Raw genomic sequence first — 19817 nt, 5'->3', positions numbered from 1 at the left:
AGGTGGCCAAAGTACTGGAGTTTCAGCTTCAGCATCATTCCTTCCAAAGAAATTCCAGGGTTGATCTCCTTCAGAATGGACTGGTTGGATCTCCTTGCAGTCCAAGGGACTCTCAAGAGTCTTCTCCAACACCACAGTTCAAAGGCATCAATTCTTCGACGCTCAGCCTTCTTCACTGTCCAACTCTCACATCCATACATGACCACTGGAAAAACCATAGCCTTAACTAGACGGACCTTAGTTGGCAAAGTAATGTCTCTGCTTTTGAATATACTATCTAGGTTGGTCATAACTTTTCTTCCAAGGAGTAAGCGTCTTTTAATTTCATGGCTGCAGTCACCATCTGCAGTGATTTTGGAGCCCCCCAAAATAAAGTCTGACAGTGTTTCCACTGTTTCCCCATCTATTTGCCATGAAGTGATGGGACCAGATGCCATGATCTTCGTTTTCTGAATGTTGAGCTTTAAGCCAACTTTTTCACTCTCCTCTTTCACTTTCATCAAGAGGCTTTTTAGCTCCTCTTCACTTTCTGCCATAAGGGTGGCGTCATCTGCATATCTGAGGTTATTGATATTTCTCCCGGCAATCTTGATTCCAGCTTGTGTTTCTTCCAGTCCAGCGTTTCTCATGATGTACTCTTCATATAGTGAACAAATGGATCATTTGTGCTTTAAGTTAGCTTTGAATAATCCTGCTTTCCAAATTCTTATCAACTAATCTGAGAGGGTACCAGATCCAGGATCTTTTGTTATCTTTTCAGTCAATTAGTCACCAAATATTGAGCCAGAGGAAAAAACACCTTATCTACAGAGAAATAGAGATAAAAGTCATATTGGAATTATCTTCAGAAGCCATGCAAACAGGAAGAAAAGTCAAGTGAAACATTTAAATCTGTTAGAAGAAAACCCCACCAACCGAGGATTCTGTATTCAGTGAAATTATCCTGCAAAAGCGAAGGAGAATTAGAACTTTCTCAGACAATCAGAGGTTGAGGGAATTTGTTCCCAGTGGACCTGCCTTGCAAGAAATATGAAAAGAAGTTCTGCAGAAAGAAAGAAACCTGTGTATGTCAGGAAATCAGGTCTAAATAAAACAGGAAAAATGTTAGAGAAGGAATAGAGGAAAGTAATATAAAACATTTATTTTTTTGTTCTCAGTTTATAACAATTTGTTCAAAATAATAATAGCAACAATGTATTCAGTGAGTTTAGTTTATGGAGAACTATTAATAAGATGACTGACGGCCATGTTATTAATAGAAGGGACAGAGGGGAAGAACCAGGAATTCTCTGTTGTAAGTTGTTTGCATGACTCTTGAAGTGGTATAATGTAATTTGACAGAGGATTTGGGTTAGTTGTAAATGTGTGATGGAAATTCAAGGGCGACCACTAAAAGTTTTTTTAAAATGTAATTGATACTCTAGGATAGGAGAATCATATGAAACGCTTAAAAAAGAGAATCATATGAAATGCTCAAGAGAGAAAGGTGTGAAAGGCAAAAAAAGAAACTCAAAACAAAGGCAAGGAAGAGCAAACAGTTATAGATGTAGTGGCTATTAGTCCAAATATATCAAAAGTCTTACTAGACTTTTATAATCAAAACCACCCCTCCTAGTGAGGTGATTAAGAGCAATGGCTGCAACAAGACTGTCTAGTGTTCTGGGTCTTTGTCCTCTTTCTTAAACTCTGTCTGAATCATTATTGAAAAGGGTAGAATAGTAGTACGAAACTCAGAATGTTGTTTTAGGGTTTAAATGAGATAACATATATATAAGACCTTTAGTTTAGTGCCTGGCATATGAACAATATTCAGTAAATGCTACCTACTATTATTTTTTTGGATAGAATTGGAAAAAAATGTTTAAGTACCTACAGTGTATAAACATAACATAGGTGATAAACTGCTACAATTTGAATTATGTTTATTAAATAAAAATACTACGCAACATATGCATTTAGAAAAATTAAGACATGCTGTGAAAGTGCTGCACTCAATATGCCAGCAAATTGGGAAAACTCAGCAGTGGCCACAGGACTGGAAAAGGTCCGTTTTCATTCCAATCCCAAAGAAAGGCAATGCCAAAGAATGCTCAAACTACCACACAATTGCACTCATCTCACACGCTAGTAAAGTAATGCTCAAAATTCTCCAAGCCAGGCTTCAGCAATACGTGAACCATGAACTTCCAGATGTTCAAGCTGGTTTTAGAAAAGGCAGAGGAACCAGAGATCAAATTGCCAACATCCGCTGGATCATGGAAAAAGCAAGAGAGTTCCAGAAAAACATCTATTTCTGCTTTATTGACTATGCCAAAGCCTTTGACTGTGTGGATCACAATAACCTGTGGAAAATACGGAAAGAGATGGGAATACCAGACCACCTGATGTGCCTCTTGAGAAACTTATATGCAGGTCAGGAAGCAACAGTTAAAACTGGAATGGAACAACAGACTGGTTCCAAATAGGAAAAGGAGTACGTCAAGGCTGTATATTGTCACCCTGCTTATTTAACTTCTATGCAGAGTACATCATGCGAAACACTGGACTGGAAGAAGCACAAGCTGGAATCAAGATTGCTGGGAGAATTATCAATCACCTCAGATGTGCAGATGACACCACCCTTATGGCAAAAAGTGAAGAGGAGCTAAAGAGCCTCTTGATGAAAGTGAAAGAGGAGAGTGAAAAGGTTGGCTTAAAGCTCAACATTCAGAAAACGAAGGTCATGGCATCTGGTCCCATCACTTCATGGGAAATAGATGCGGAAACAGTGGAAACAGTGTCAGACTTTATTTTTGGGGGCTCCAAAATCACTGCAGATTGTGATTGCAGCCATGAAATTAAAAAACGCTTACTCCTTGGAAGGAAAGTTATGACCAACCTAGATAGCATATTGAAAAGCAGAGACATTACTTTGCCAACTAAGGTCCGTCTAGTCAAGGCTATGGTTTTTCCAGTGGTCATGTATGGATGCGAGAGTTGGACTGTGAAGAAAGCTGAGCACTGAAGAATTGATGCCTTTGAACTGTGGTGTTGGAGAAGACTCTTGAGAGTCCCTTGGAATGCAAGGAGATCCAACCAGTCCATTCAAAAGGAGATCAGCCCTGGGTGTTCTTTGGAAGGACTGATGCTGAAGCTGAAACTTCAATTCTTTGGCCACCTCATGCAAAGAGTTGACTTACTGGAAAAGACCCCTATGCTGGGAGGGATTGAGGGCAGGAGGAGAAGGGGACGACAGAGGATTAGATGGCTGGATGGCATCACCGACTCGATGGACATGAGTTTGAGTAGATGCCAGGAGTTGGTGATGGACAGGGAGGCCTGGCATGCTGCAATTCATGGCGTCGCAAAGAGTCGGACACGACTTAGCGACTGATGTGAACTGAACTGATCAAGTATGTGTGTGTGTGAGAGAGAGAGAGGGAAGAAAAAAACCCTACCATTCAGCAAAAACCTGGATCAAAAATGCCTTGATAAACACTCTTTCAGATTCTTTTAATGCATAAAGTTAAACAATTTTTAAAGGGGATTGTTTTGCAGATTCTGTTTCATCTGCTTTTTCATTTCACATTCGATACATCTCTAACATCTTTTTATGCATAAAAACACATTTTTTAAGTTCTAAAAGCGTGCACTAATTTTATCAGAAGTTTGGAGATTTGAAAGTCACTTTTTGCTTCACTGTTTTATTAAATGATGGGAATTTGGAGAGATGCAAATGGGAATTACAAAATAAGAATTCACTCCCCAGAAACAGAAACCACTGTGGACCAGATCTCTGATGCCTTTAGTGAGCTTTCCTGGGAATTCAAGCAGCAGCAGAAATATGATTGAATTTTCCATTTTCAGCTGAAATGTTGGAAAGTAAAAAAAAAAAAAAGACAAAATGAAAGGTCTACACAGGTCAGACATGAGAATTTTCCAAATAGCAAAATCTATTGCATATACTGCTGGAATTTTTATGAAAGCCATTTATGTGTCATAGGGTCTGAAGAAAATGGAGCTGAAAGAGAAGTTGAAATTATGTATGCTTAGGTTGGTGGTGAACTTTGAGATTCTCCCACCTCCCTCATTCCCTGACCACCAGGAGTCCCAGGAGAAGGTGAGACCTATATTTCTCCCCCATCAGCTTTTGCCCAGCACGTCTTAGCAGTCTCTCTGAGAGACGGTGACCTCTCCATGCCCGGGGGCTCTTGTCAGTAGCTGGAACAGGGACTGTAGGATGAGAAGCTTGGGTGTTACTAGGCACATTCTTTAAAATGTGAATGAAAGAAAAGCCTACACCCTAAAATCTGTCCTGAAAACTGGTCATTACTTCCTCTTGGTTCTACCTTTCTCTCTAATGGAGCAAATGAGGGACCATTTGAATGACAAGTGGAGCTGCGGGTTTAAATGGCTGTGATGGAGCCTGATGGAGCCTGGGTGGGGTGGAGCCTGTGGAGCTGGAATCAGTGTTAGACAGCAGTCTCAAAAACAAAGCACCTTTATGCTCCATGGAAGAGTTTTTTTTTTTTTTTTGATACAATAATATTTATTGTAGAACATTTGTATAATATTTGGAAAATATAGATAGAAAGGAAAATGTAAACCAATTATAATCCCACCCCTGTGGACATTTCAGTACAGCATTTTCTGTGCTCATTTACTTATATAAAATTAACAAAAATGAGATCATAGTGAACATGTTTTTATAACCTGTTTTTTTCATTTAACAAAATATCAGAAACATCTTTTCATGTCATTAAACACTCTTTAACATTATGCTTTACCTTTTCACTTTAATTTTAAGAGGTACTCCGTTATGGCATTAAGCCTCCACTTTGTTTTATTTGAGCTTTAATACCTATTTTTATTGGACGAAGCTGCTGTAGCAGCAGCAGGAGGGGTTCAGGTTTCTTTTTTATATAATGAAGGCACTTTCCTCCTGCCATCTCTATGTAGTCAGTTGCATTCATTTCATTTCGTTTATATACATGACTCACGCTGAAGAGCACTTACTTGCTCTGGTACCTGCTGCTAATGGGCACCGTCTGTAACGCGCATGTTTGTAAAAATGGTTAGGAGCAGACACCCAACTTCTTTGTTTGGTGAGTCATCATTGCAAACGAAAGGGAAAACCACCTTTCTGATCTTTACCTGAGATCTTGGCCTCTTTGCTTCTGGATGGGTTTCTTCTGATGGAGTTTTGCCACATAGCATCTTTTGTTGCAGTGTTTGAAACGGGAAAAGCTCTTCCACTGAAACATGATACTCAAGAACGAAGTGAAAATGAAAGAAAAAAGTGTTGATCACTTGAACTGCTAGTTCACTTTCCATTAGAACAGGTCTTTATTTCTTCAGTCATGAAAAATGTGCCCTGCGACTATTTTCTCCTTCTGTGAAGCCTTCCCGTGGAGCTCATTACCAAGACCTCAAATACATTCATCAACTGAGTTGATTTGTTCATATGAAGCAAAACATATTCTGCTTCTGTCAGCTATGGAAAGGGCCTTCGTCCTTGATGCCTCTCTGCTGATTTTTCTGGGCGTTTGATGTTTATGAACTGTGTTTCCGGGTCTGGCGATTTCAGCCCCACTGTGGTTCCGGGCAGCAGGCAGGCCTCCCTCCTGGAGTTTCTCGGGTCCTTTTCCCTTTGTTTGCCTCTGTAATCCCCTTTGGGCACGCTGGCAGGTTCTTGCACAGCAGCTCCCTCCCACGCATCACCGTGCCCTTTCTGGGGCTGTTCAAGCTCCTCCTGCACTGCGGTTCCAATGCATGCCTTGTCCTGCGTGGTTTCCTTTCCCATCTTTCCTCCCACGCTTTTCACTTTATTTCTTCCTTCCTCAGCCTCTGTGCTCTTCTTCACTTTCTGCACCTCCCCTCGCTACCTTTTCCAGGCTGCCCTGCCCCAGCTTGATGTCAGCAGAAGGTGACGCTGTCCCCAGTGTCATCACTCTGGCCTGGAGCCCTCTAGAGCAAGCAAGCACTCACCCCTGGCTGACCCTGTTCCTACTACCTGCTTTTCCCATCTCAGGTTGAACAAGTATTATGCTGTCCAAGTGGCCACCAGTGGCTATTAAGTGTGTGATATATGGCCGGTCACAGCGCAAGGTGCCGTCAGTGTAAAACACACTGGCTTTCCAGGTCTCAGTATGAACAGGAATAGTAAGCTCTGTCATTAATTAAAAAAAAAAAAACCAATCACATGTCAAAGTAATAACATTTTGGATAAATTAGGTTAAATAAAATATATTACTAAAATATGTTCTACTTGTTCCTTATTACTTTTTAAAATGTGGCTACTAAATAATGTGAGATTGCACATGAGGCTCACATTTGCGCCTCTCAGTTGGTTTCTCTTGGGCAGCACATGTACAGGTCTTTGAATCGTTGCTCAGAACTTGCCATTTTCCAAATGCTAAGGGCCCAGAGCTTTGTTTTGAGGCCATGATGACTTCTTTGTTCTTATTTACTGTTGCTCCTTAGAAATGGGAATAGTATGTCTTAAAGGCAAGAGTGTATACACACACACACACTTATACACTTCTGCAAATTTATTGTAAATTTAATTTAAAAGGAAAAAAATTCCCTGTAGCCACATCTTATCTGGGTTTAGATTTTGATCTATATTCAGATCCAGATTTTTAAATACAAGTCTAGCCCTTCCCTCATTTCTGTTCTCAAGCTTCCCGTAGTATTCTTGATGGGTCAGGCCACCAAATACCTACCAGGTCCTGTACCCTGGGGGACCTTGTCTAAGTCCCTCCCTGACTCTTCCTCTGGAGCTGCTTAGATCTGATTCCGGGTCCACCAAGAGGTGGACCAACAACCCAGAGATGTGAAACCATGACCCGAGTCCATCAGCATGTTTCTCTGATCTGAAATTGGGAAAGAATAAGGTTGTTGCTTGTAGGAGGTAAAGATGAAAAGATGCTAAGAGAAGCAGTCAGGACCTTGTGTGGCCATGGCCAGCCAAATTTCTAAGGAAGACAGTATGAGTCAGTGAGATCTGTGAGCAGGGCAAGCTGTCTGTGGGGAAGCATGTAAGATGGACAGGATAAGGGTGAGAATAAGCAAGTTGCTAGTGACAGGGAGAAGGAGACTTGGAGACCAGCTGAACTGTCCCTGTGACGGGTGTCTTAGTCTGATTCGGCTGCTATACCAGAAAGACTGGATAGTTTATAGAACATCACTATGAGTTTCCTCTCATTGAGAGTATTTGAGTGGCTCTCTTTTCCATGAAACCAGAATCTAAAGGAAACACCACCTTTGTCTGCATAATTTTTAGAGTTAATACATCCTTTTCCCATTAAAATATCTTTGAGCTTTAGATACTTTTCAGCCGCTTCCCACTCCCACTTTTCTGTTAGGTCCACACAGAATTTTAACCGACCACTCTAATCGTAGGCTTTTTAAAAAATACTTAAAATAACCCTCCATCAACTGCCCCTAAACCATATAATTTGATATGACTTCATAATGGTTAAATTTTATTTGCTTTTGAATATAGTAAAAGGAGGATGATCCCTTAATTTGTCACTGAACTTAATTGCAATTCTTACCAAGCAGGTTAGAATTCTGCTTTCCTTTGAAATTCAAAACTGTTGCTAATTAGTGGGTCAGAGCTTTGGTATAAAAAGTATAAGCACTTACTACAAGGTGTCAAATAAAAATTATCACTCAGCATCTGTCTCTACAAGGATTAGGTCACCAGCCACTGCAATCACTGACCTTCAACATAGCCTGAAAGGAGTTCAGGGTGGAGATCAGGAAGGAGGAACTCTGTGCTCTGGGCAAAACTGGTAGAACAGCCCTTCACATAGTTACATATTTTCAGAAGATTTAATGAGCCTCAATTCTTGTATTTTCTCATGTCTAGAAAAGACTAAAATCATTAACGGAGACATCTGTTCCTTGTGACTAGCAGCAAGTCTCTGCCAAAACATGTGCTTGACTGTATATACCCGTGTTCAATAAAATCATATATAATCTGACCCTCCCTCACCTCTTTGGAGCAGTTCCTCAGCGCTTTCTGAGAGACTGTATCGGGTTATAGTCCTCATTTTGCCCCCAATAAAACTTAACTCACAACTCTCATGTTGTGCATTTTTTTCAGCCAACAAAGGAATTAAATTTTTTTTCTATCACTATTTTTATTGGTTAGGAAGAGCATTTGCATCAATCTAATTCTTAATTGTGGTTTCCCTGGTGGCTCAGATGGTAAAGAATCCTCCTGCAATGCAGAAGACCCAGGTTTGATCCCTGGGTGGGGAAGATACCCGGGAGAAGGGAACGGCTACCCACTCCAGTATTCTTTGCTGGAGAATTCCATAGACAGAGGAGCCTGGTGGGTTATGGTCTATGGAGAAGGGGATGACAGAGGATTAGATAGTTGGACAGCATCATTGACTCAATGGACGTGAGTTTGAGCACACTCCGGGAGATAGTGAAGGACAGGGAGGCCTGGGGGGCTGCAGTTCATGGAGTCCCAAAGTGTTGGATATGACTTAGTGACTAAACAACAATAATATTCTTAATTAATTAACTATTTCAGTGATAGCAATCTTTTAACTTTTATTGAGCTATAACTGATATATAATATTATCTTAGTTTCAGGTATACAACATAATGCTGGAGAAGGAAATGGCAACCCATTCCAGTATTCTTGTCTGGCAAAGCCTGTGGACAGAGGAGCCTGGTGGGCTATAGTTCACAGGGTCACAAAGAGTTGGACATGACTGAGCTTGCACACTCATACAACATAATGATTTGACATTTGTATATATTGTGAAATGATCATGATAAAATTAGTTAACATCTGAAACATACACAGCTACAAATTTTTTATTGTGATGAGAACTCCTAAAATCTACTTTCTTAGAAACTTGTAATGATTTCTCACCTGCATTTCTCACCAGTGCAGCACATGTCAGAGAAATGGGTTTGATTCCTGGGTTGGGAATATCCCCTGGAGAAGGAAATGGCAACTCCCAACTGTATCCTTGCCTGGGAAATCCCACGGACAGAGAATCCTGATGGGCTACAGTTCACAGAGTTGGAAAGAGTCGGACATGACTGAAGCAACTTAGTACGAATGCAGGTAGTATATTAGTTATCTCGGGCTGCCGTAACAAACTACCATACAGTGGGTGGCTTAAACAATAGAAATTTATTTTCCCACAATTCATGGAGCCTTTTCATGACTTGTATGATGATGAAACTTCTTAGAGGTTTGTTATAGAAGAGTCCAAAGTGGATATGATAAATTGCTAAGCCAAGGTAGTTGGCAGTGAGTATGGTAACAGATCCTCTGGGCCATTCCTGCGCCGTTGCAGCCAGGCACTCTTGGCAGCTGCCCCTGACCTTGGATGTGGGGTAGCTCCTCTCGTCCGCGCTGTGTGTGCTGGTGGCAGCCGCCTGCGCCACGTCTGAGGTCAGGGGCGGTGGCCGGGAGGAGCTACCCGGCGCCCGAGGTCAGGGGCGGCTGCGGAGAGTGCCAGGCTGCGACAGCGCAGGAGCAGCCAAGAGGAGCTACCCCACGTCTGAGGCCAGGGGCAGCGGCTGAGAGGAGCAACCCTAGGTCCAAGGAGCGGTGGCTGGGCGGGCGAAGAGGGCCTAGTGGAGCTATCCCACATTCAAGGTCAGGAGGGGCGACGGTGAGGAAATACCCCTCGTCCAAGGTAAGGAGTAATGGCTGCACTTTGCTGGAGCAGCTGTGAAGAGATACCCCATGCCAAGGTAAGAGAAACCCAAGTAAGATGGTAGGTGTTGCAAGAGGGCATCAGAGGGCAGACACACTGAAACCATACTCACAGAAAACTAGTCAATCTAATCACACTAGGACCACAGCCTTGTCTAACTCAATGAAACTAAGCCATGCCTGTGGGGCTACCCAAGACGGGCAGGTCATGGTGGAGAGGTCTGACAGAATGTGGTCCACTGGAGAAGGGAATGGCAAACCACTTCAATATTCTTGCCTTGAGAACCCCATAAACAGTATGAAAAGGCAAAATGATAGGATACTGAAAGAGGAGCTCCCCAGGTCAGTATGTGCCCAATATGCTACTGGAGATCAGTGGAGAAATAACTCCAGAAATAATGAAGCAATGGAGCCAAAGCAAAAACAATACCCAGCTGTGGATGTGACTGGTGATAGAAGCAAGGTCTGATGCTGTAAAAAGCAATATTACATAGGAACCTGGAATGTCAGATCCATGAATCAAGGCACTTTAGAAGTGGTCAAACAAGAGATGGCAAGAGTGAACGTCGACATTCTAGGAATCAGCAAACTAAAATGGACTGGAATGGGTGAATTTCAGATGACCATTATATCTACTACTGCGGACAGGAATCCCTCAGAAGAAATGGCGCAGCCATCGTGGTCAACAAAAGAGTCCAAAATGCAGTACTTGGACGCAATCTCAAAAACGACAGAATGATCTCTGTTCGTCGCCAAGGCAAACCATTCGATATCACAGTAATCCAAATCTATGCCCCAACAGTAACACTGAAGAAGATGAAGTTGAACAGTTCTATGAAGATCTACAAGCCCTTTTAGAACTAACACCTAAAAAAGATGTCCTTTTCATTACAGGGGACTGGAATGCAAAAGTAGGAAGTCAAGAAACACTGGGAATAACAGGCAAATTTGGCCTTGGAATACGGAATGAAGCAGGGCAAAGACTAATAGAGTTTTGCCAAGAAAATGCACTGGTCATAGCAAACACCCTCTTCCAACAACGCAGGAGAAGACTCTACACATGGACATCACCAGATGGTCAACACCGAAATCAGATTGATTATATTCTTTGCAGCCAAAGATGGAGAAGCTGTATACAGTCAACAAAAACAAGACCAGGAGCTGACTGTGGCTTAGATCATGAACTCCTTATTGCCAAATTCAGACTTAAATTGAAGAAAGTAGGGAAAACCACTAGAGCATTCAGATATGACCTAAATCAAATCCCTTATGATTATACAGTGGAAGTGAGAAATAGATTTAAGGGACTAGATCTGATAGATAGAGTGTCTGATGAACTATGGATGGAGGTTCGTGACATTGTACATGAGACAGGGATCAGACCATCCCCATGGAAAAGAAATGCAAAAAGCAAAATGGCTGTCTGGGGAGGTCTTACAAATAGCTGTGAAAAGAAGAGAGGCAAAAAGCAAAGGAGAAAAGGAAAGATATAAGTATCTGAATGCAGAGTTCCAAAGAATAGCAAGGAGAGATAAGAAAGCCTTCCTCAGCGATCAATGCAAAGAAATAGAGGAAAAGAACAGAATGGGAAAGACTGGAGATCTCTTCAAGAAAATTAGAGATACCAAGGGAACATCTCATGCAAAGATGGGCTCGATAAAGGACAGAAATGGTATGGACCTAACAGAAGCAGAAGATATTAAGAAGAGGTGGCAAGAATACACAGAAAAACTGTACAAAAAAGATCTTCAAGACCAGGATAATCATGATGGTGTGATCACTCATCTAGAGCCAGACATCCTGGAATGTGAAGTCAAGTGGGCCTTAGAAAGCATCACTACGAACAAAGCTAGTGGAAGTGATGGAATTCCAGTTGAGCTATTTCAAATCCTGAAGGATGATGCTGTGAAAGTGCTGCACTCAATATGCCAGCAAATTTGGAAAACTCAGCAGTGGCCACAGGACTGGAAAAGGTCCGTTTTCATTCCAATCCCAAAGAAAGGCAATGCCAAAGAATGCTCAAACTACCGCACAATTACACTCATCTCACACGCTAGTAAAGTAATGCTCAAAATTCTCCAAGCCAGGCTTCAGCAATACGTGAACCATGAACTTCCAGACGTTCAAGCTGGTTTTAGAAAAGGCAGAGGAACCAGAGATCAAATTGCCAACATCCGCTGGATCATGGAAAAAGCAAGAGAGTTCCAGAAAAACATCTATTTCTGCTTTATTAACTATGCCAAAGCCTTTGACTGTGTGGATCACAATAAACTGTGGAAAATTCTGAGAGAGATGGGAATACCAGACCACCTGATGTGGCTCTTGAGAAACTTATATGCAGGTCAAGAAGCAACAGTTAGAACTGGAATGGAACAACAGACTGGTTCCAAATAGGAAAAGGAGTACGTCAAGGCTGTATATTGTCACCCTGGTTATTTAACTTCTATGCAGAGTACATCATGAGAAACGCTGGGCTGGAAGAAGCACAAACTGGAATCAAGATTGCCGGGAGAAATATTGATAATCTAGATATGCAGATGACACCACCCTTATGGCAGAAAGTGAAGAGGAACTAAAAAGCCTCTTGATGAAAGTGAAAGAGGAGAGTGAAAAAGTTGGCTTAAAGCTCAACATTCAGAAAACGAAGGTCATGGCATCTGGTCCCATCACTTCATGGGAAATAGATGCGGAAACAGTGGAAACAGTGTCAGACTTTATTTTTTGGGGCTCCAAAATCACTGTAGATGGTGACTGCAGCCATGAAATTAAAAGACGCTTACTCCTTGGAAGGAAAGTTATGACCAACCTAGATAGCGTATTCAAAAGTAGAGACATTACTTTGCCAACAAAGGTCTGTCTAGTCAAGGCTATGGTTTTTCAGTGGTCATGTATGGATGTGAGAGTTGGACTGTGAAGAAAGCTGAGGGCTAAAGAATTGATGCTTTTGAACTGTGGTGTTGGAGAAGACTCTTGAGAGTCCCTTGGACTGCAAGGAGATCCAACCAGTCCATTCTGAAGGAGATCAACCCTGGGATTTCTTTGGAGGGAATGATGCTGAAGCTGAAACTCTAGTACTTTGGCCACCTCATGCGAAGAGTTGACTCATTGGAAAAGACTCTGATGCTGCGAAGGCTTGGGGGCAGGAGGAGAAGGGGACGACCGAGGATGAAATGGCTGGATGGCATCACTGACTCAATGAACATGAGTCTGAGTGAACTCTGGGAGTTGGTGATGGACAGGGAGGCCTGGTGTGGGTTGCAAAGAGTCGGACAGGACTGAACGACTGAGCTGAACTGAACTGATGGTAACAGATTCATCAACTCTTTTGGAGATAAAGTTGACAGGACTGGGTAATTGGACAGGTTAGGAAGAGAGGAAGGAGTTTGGGATTTTTAGGGTTCTGGCTGGGAATATATGATGTTACTCCTTGAGTTATTCTAAAGAGGAGAAGAACCTGGAGAAAAATGTGTTGACTTTTTGAGCAACCCAGGATGTTTGTATCTACATGTGAGAAATTAACTGGAGAAGTGAAGCAGTTATCTGAAGACTTGCAGTAAAATAGGCCCTTTAATTAGGATGGGGAGAGAGTGTTATGGCATATTGTGCTTTAAACTACTTTGCCTTAGGATCTTTCCACTGGAGACATCACTGGTGAAGAATCACAGTCATCTTGACTTCAGCTGATTCTCTTAGCAGTCCTGAAACTCAAAGTGGTCCTGAGGACAGAAGAGAATTCACACATAGGATATATTAACTTCTTATTGTTGCTGTAACAAATGAACTTATTGGCCAAAACCAACATAAACTTATTGTCTCACAGTTCTGAAGGTCAGAAGTCCTAAAATCAAAATGGTGACAGGGTTGTGTTCTTTCTGGAGGTTCTGCGAGAGACTGCTTTCTTGCCTTTTCTGCCTTCTAGAGGTGAACGAGAAGAGTGAAAAAGTTGGCTTAAAGCTCAATATTCAGAAAACTAAGATCATGGCATCTGGTCCCACCACTTTATGTCAAATAGATGGAGAAACAGTGGAAACAGTGACTGACTATTTTTTGTGTGTGGCTCCAAAATCACTGCAGATGGTGACTGCAGCCATGAAACTAAAAGGCGCTTGCTTACACCTTGGAAGAAAAGTTATGACCAACCTAGATAGCATATTAAAAAGCAGAGACATTACTTTGCCAACAAAGGTCCATCTAGTCAAGGCTATGGTTTTTCCAGTAGTCATGTATGGATTTGAGAGTTGGACTGTGAAGAAAGCTGAGCACCGAAGAATTGATGCTTTTGAACTGTGGTGTTGGAGAAGACTCTTGAGAGTCCCTTGGACTGCAAGGAGATCCAACCAGTCCATCCTAAAGGAAATAGGTCCTGAATATTTATTGAAAGGACTGATGTTGAAGCTGAAACTCCAATGCTTTGGCCACCTGATGCGAAGAAGTGTGTCACTGGAAAAGACCCTGATGCTGGGAAAGATTGAAGGCGGGAGGAGAAGGGGATGACAGAGGATGAGATGGTTGGATGGCATCACCAACTCAACAGACATGAGTTTGAGTGAGCTCTGGGAGTTGGTGATGGACAGTAAGGCCTGGCATGCTGCAATTCATGGGGTCACAAAGAGTGGGACACGACTGAGCGACTGGGCTGAACTGAACTGAGAGGCTCCTACATCCTTTCCCTTGTGGCCCCTTCCTCTATCTTCCAGACCTGTGGAGTAGCATCTTCAAATGTCTCTCTGACTTCTGCCTCCCCTCTCACATCTCTGTTTATGAGTCTGACCTTCTCCCTCTCTCTTATAAATATGCTTGTGATTACATTGACCCACTGGGATAATCTAGGATTATCTCTCCACTTTAAGATTCTTAGTATTTATCTCACTGCATTGTAATTCATTGCTTATTTCTCTGTCTCACTGGATTTCATTATAAGCAGAGATCTTGCCTTATTCTCCATAGCATCCCCTTGGGCCTAACATCTTGCCTACTAATAATTTTATGTTGAGTGGGTGAATGAAAATTAGTAATTGTTTCTATAACAGCTTCTGAATCTTGAATTTCCATGAATGTTTTCATTTTACATTTCTCATCGATCCATTGTTGTTATTCAGTCGCTCAGTTGGGCAATCCCATGGACTTCAGCACTGTTTGTGACCCCATGGACTGCAGCACACCAGGCTTCCTTGTCCTTCACCACCTCCTGGAGCTTGCTCAAACTCATGTCCATTGAGTTGGTGATGCCATCCAACCATCTCATCCTCTGTCGTCCCCTTCTCCTTCTGTCTTCAATCTTTCCCAGCATCAGGGTCTTTTCCAATGACACAGTTCTTTGCATCAGGTGGCCAAACTATTGGAACTTCAGCTTCAACATCAGTCCTTCCAATGAATATATAGGGTTGATTTCCTTTAGGATTGACTGATTTGATCTCCTTGCTGGCCAAGGGACCCTCAAGAGTCTTCTCTAACACTACAGTTCGAAAGCATCGATTCTTTGGCCCTCAGCCTTCTTTATGGTCCAACTCTCACATCCATACATGACTACTGGAAAAACCATAGCTTTGACTAGATGGACCTTTGTTGTCAAAGTAACGTCTCTTTTTTAAAATGCTGTCTAGGTTTGTCATAGCTTTTCTTCCAAGGAGCAAGCGTCTTTTAATTTCATGACTATAGTCACTGTCTGCAGTGATTCTGGAGCCCAGGAAAATAAAGTCTCTCACTGTTTCCATTGTTTCCCCATTGACCCATAGGGGTACTATAATGGTAAATGAGATAATTTCTCAAAAGTGCATAAGATCTTTGGAGAAATGCTTCATTAGGCTACGGCTTATATGCAGGTATCAAATGAAATTGTGAATTAAAATTTACCATTTTCTAGTTTCACAAATTGTTGGCTGAGAAAACTTGGTGAATTTGAGCCAACTGAAAAAAGTATACACAATTTTACACAATGTCTGACAAATACAATTGTTGTTGTTGTTTAGTTGCTCAGTTGTGTCCCACTCTTCGAGACCCCATGGAAGGTACCTGCCAGGCTCCTCTGTCCATGGAATTTACTAGGCAAGAAGACTGGAGTGAGTTGCCATTTCCTTCTCCAGGGGATCTTCATGACCCAGGGATCAAACCCAGGTCTCCTGCTTGGCAAGTGGATTCTTAACCACTGAGCCACCTTGGAAGCCTGACAAATATAAGGCATATAATAAAACTGTGTAATAAGAGAATTAATCATTTATTATTGAGTAATGAGAGTGATGCTTTATTACCCTATTTTTTTAAAATTAATTTTTGGCCACACCAGGTGGCCTGTAGGATCTTAGCTTCTCTACCAGGGAGCAAACCTGTGTCCCCTGGGACTGCCAGGGAAGTCCTAGCTTTACTTCTAATGTGTATTTTAGGAAAAAAAAAAAAAAAAACCCACATTGAATCTTGTATGTAAATCCATTATTTCCTTATTGTTGTGATGAAACTGAAAGCATGCTCTTCAATTCCTGCCATTGGTCTATCAGTCAGCTTTTGCTGCAGTAATGAGCAGTCCCTCAAATTTCAGTGGCTCACAGAAACAATTATTTCTTCCTTTATGTGAGGGTTGTGGACTTGCTGTGGCTTTGTTGGGCATGACTAGGCTTACTGAGTTCATTGGGCTGTACTGGCTAGACAGGTCTTTAAATTCTTGGACAAGAGTCAGAGAAGCAGGCACTCCCTGGGATATGTTGTTTTTACAGTCAGGTGCCAAAGCTTAAGAAGGCGGGAGAACAGAGGCAATCCATGCAAATGACGTAAAGCTTCCACTCTGATAGGACATACAGCATGCCCACGGGAATTCCATTGGCTAAAGAAAGTCACATGATCAGTCCCAGCATCAGTGCAGTGGAGAAATACACTCTGCCTACAGGAACTGCCTTCAGGAACCAGGTTGAAGAGGAACAAAAAACTGTGAACCGATACAATCCACCATACTCTGCATCCTCTGTTTGTCAAAGCCACTATTTGGCCTTTTGTAATATTAATTACTCTTTAAGGATTTTAATTTGGAGTTCAATTCATGTAGCTTAAATAATATAGGTAATTATAGGGACTTCAATAGGATCGGTATATATAGGCCCCAGAGGTAAAAGTAAGCAGATTTGGGAAATTTAACTAAAGAAAAAATTTAATTCTTTAAGTATATAAATGTTTTCATAGGGGTCATGGTGGTAAGTTTTTCTTTACATCTATGGATGTCCAAGCCAGCAGAAAAGGATTTAATTAGAGATATTGGCGTATAGTTACCATAAGGACCAATTTCTTGACTAGTCAAGTGAAAAAGACATGAAAGGGGCAAAAGGTCTCCCCAGTGGATAATTAAATCATTCATCTGTTTGAAAGAGGAAGGCTGGACCAGATGACAGATTTCTGCCAATTCTCTGTTTATAGTACTTTGAATTTTGAAATAAAGAAGCCCTTTAAAGGCAAATGGTATTAAAACTCCTTTTACACCAGTAAAATGGCAGTAAGAAACTTAGAAGCTGGCTTAATGTAGAAAATAGCAAGCAAAACGTATATGAGAGGAAAATATAACTTGAGTAGTTACTATTTACTTCTGAGAGAATAAAACACCATAGTTAATTCCACTTTTAATACATTCATTGGTCTTATACACACTTTCAAAAAACATTTAATAAGTTCCTACTGTGTGCTCAGCATTGTGATAAGTGCTGGTTGGCTAAGAAATTATATAATTCATAGTTAAAAGATCTGATAAAACAGCTAGAAATGTCACAGATCAGTATCATGCTTCCTCAGAACTTTCTGCTTGCCAATTAAAAGACAACAGAATTTTAAACTATATTTTATGATGTACACTTATGAATATCTAAGTGCTAAAAAATTACTGTCTTCCAGGTGATCTATACCTTTTTCTTCCTCAGGCATTTCCTTTCTTTCGTTTTTTTAATTCAATGTAGGTCCTTCCCCCTCCCAGTTTTATTGCGGTATACTTAACAAAATTGTAAGATATTTAAATGTACAGTGTGATGATTTGATGCATATGATTTGATACATTGTGAAAGGAAATCCCCATGGAGATAACACATCCATCACCTCTCATATTTTCTCTTTTTATTTGGATGAGAACACATAAGTTCTACTTTCTTAGCAAATTTCAGTTCTATGATAACCTGTGCATGGAACATCTTTTTCCATCCTCTTTCAGTCTGTATGTATCTCTAGGTCTGAAGTGGGTCTCTTCTCACCATGTTATAGGTAAGATCCTGAGACCTTATTCATAACTGGATACTAGATAACCATTAACCAACCTCTTCCAATTTCAGTGCCCAGCCCCTGACAACCACTTTGTACTCTCTCTGAGTTCAACTTTCTACCTTTTTTTTCCCCCTCTAAGATTCCACGTGTAACTGACATCATGTCTGGCTTCTTTTACTTAGCATAAAATCTTCCACTTTCACCCATGGCCTTAAGCATTTCTAATGAGCTCTGAGGTGTTTTTAAATGACAAGGGATCCTCTCTGACAGCAAATTATTGCTTTATTTGCTTTTGAGGTTGACTTATGAGCAGGCAAATAGTAATTCAAAGGCTGCTGCGGTGGTGGATGGATCTCTTTTAAGAAATAATCTCTTTTGAAAAGTCAAACATTACAGCCTCAATCTAAATTGTATTTCATCAGCATGCCTGCCTGAGGAGCTCAGAACTTAGTAGCTTTCTTTTTTCCCCCCCGAAAAGCTCCAGCTATGATTTTTTTTTTTTTTTAACAACTAATATTTGCTACAGTAGTTGAGTGGCATTGCTGAATCTTAATCTGTGTACCAGCAACTGGAATGTGTTTGCTTGTTTGTTACAACTGGCCTGTGATAATCCTTGCTGACACTTCCATAGTGTTTACCAAGAGCCAGGCAGGTTGAAACACTTCAGAACTGCTGACTCATAAAATCCTCACACTAGGAGACCAGGAGCTGTTTTGCTGTGCGATGTTATTCCCATTTTGCAGATGTGAAAATTGAAGCATAGAGAGGCTATTTGCGTATTTGTGACAGTAAATGGGAGGGTTGGGCTTTCAACTCAGGCCGAGTAGCTCCATTCTGCTGCGTTTTACAAAGCGAGTCCAATGACCTTATTAAAATAACAAACCGATTCTAATTCCATTTGATATCCTACACTGGGCCTTCAACTTGATTTCTGGCCCTTCTGGTTAGGACCATGAGTTTGTAATTGCATCCCTTAATGGAAGTGAAGAACTTTTCGTAGACCCTACGTTGTTTAATTGCAAAAATACAGCTAAAAATACAGAATGACGACCGTTTAATTAATCAGGAAAGACTTGATTCGGGTCTAAAATGACCAATCGTTCTTCAAGAATAGATATAAAAAGTGCAGTGGTGGGGAGCCAGTGAGGCCCCCATCCAGGGTCCGAGGACTTCACGCGGCACGCGGGGAACGCTTTCTCGGGGAGAAGACCCTTAGGAACAGGCGCGGCACAGCGCAGGGCGCTTCGGGGACGTGAATCCCCAGGTTCCCCGCAGGTCTCCGGGCTCCCGGGCCTGAGCGCGTCGCTGCGCGCTCCTGGACCATCCTCTGCCCAGGGACTGGGCGCTGCGCCGGGCGTTCCTGCGCCGCCGCCCGCGACCCGAGGCTGGAGGAGGAGGGTGGGCGTACCCCCGCCCCCCGCTCCGCGCGACCTTTGGGCACCAAGAACGTCAGTCTGCCTTGGAGTGGGGGTGGGGTACCGGCTGGGGCCGCAGAGAGGAGAAATTGGGGGCAAGGAGTGCGCGGGCTTGAGCCCTCCCCGCCCCGCGTTGTCCCCCAAACCGCCGCCGCCGCCCACCTGGCCGCCCCTGCTGCGGCAGCGGCCGGAGGCGCGCTCCCAGGCCTCCGGGGCGCGCTGTCTGCGGAGCTTGCCGGGCGTCCGCCCTCCCCCCACCCGCGCTTCGCCCGCCCTCCCCCGGGGCCCGACGTGCTCGTTCCCTGCCACTTCGGTCGGGGCGCGCCGGTGGGTTTGGCCTGCGCCGCGGCGGCGAGGCGGGGGAGCGAGTGAGCGCGAGGGGCGGGAGCGAGTGTCTGTGTGAGTCACCGGTACCTGGAGTGCGAGCGGCGCAGAGCGAGCGGCGCGGAGCCCGAGCCGGAGCCGAGCCCGAGCCCGCGAGCGCGGCCGCCCCCCCCGGC

The sequence above is a fragment of the Capra hircus genome, chromosome 13 (assembly GCF_001704415.2).
Source record: "Capra hircus breed San Clemente chromosome 13, ASM170441v1, whole genome shotgun sequence".
Lineage (NCBI taxonomy): Eukaryota > Metazoa > Chordata > Mammalia > Artiodactyla > Bovidae > Capra > Capra hircus.
Note: the sequence above shows the minus strand (reverse complement) of the source record.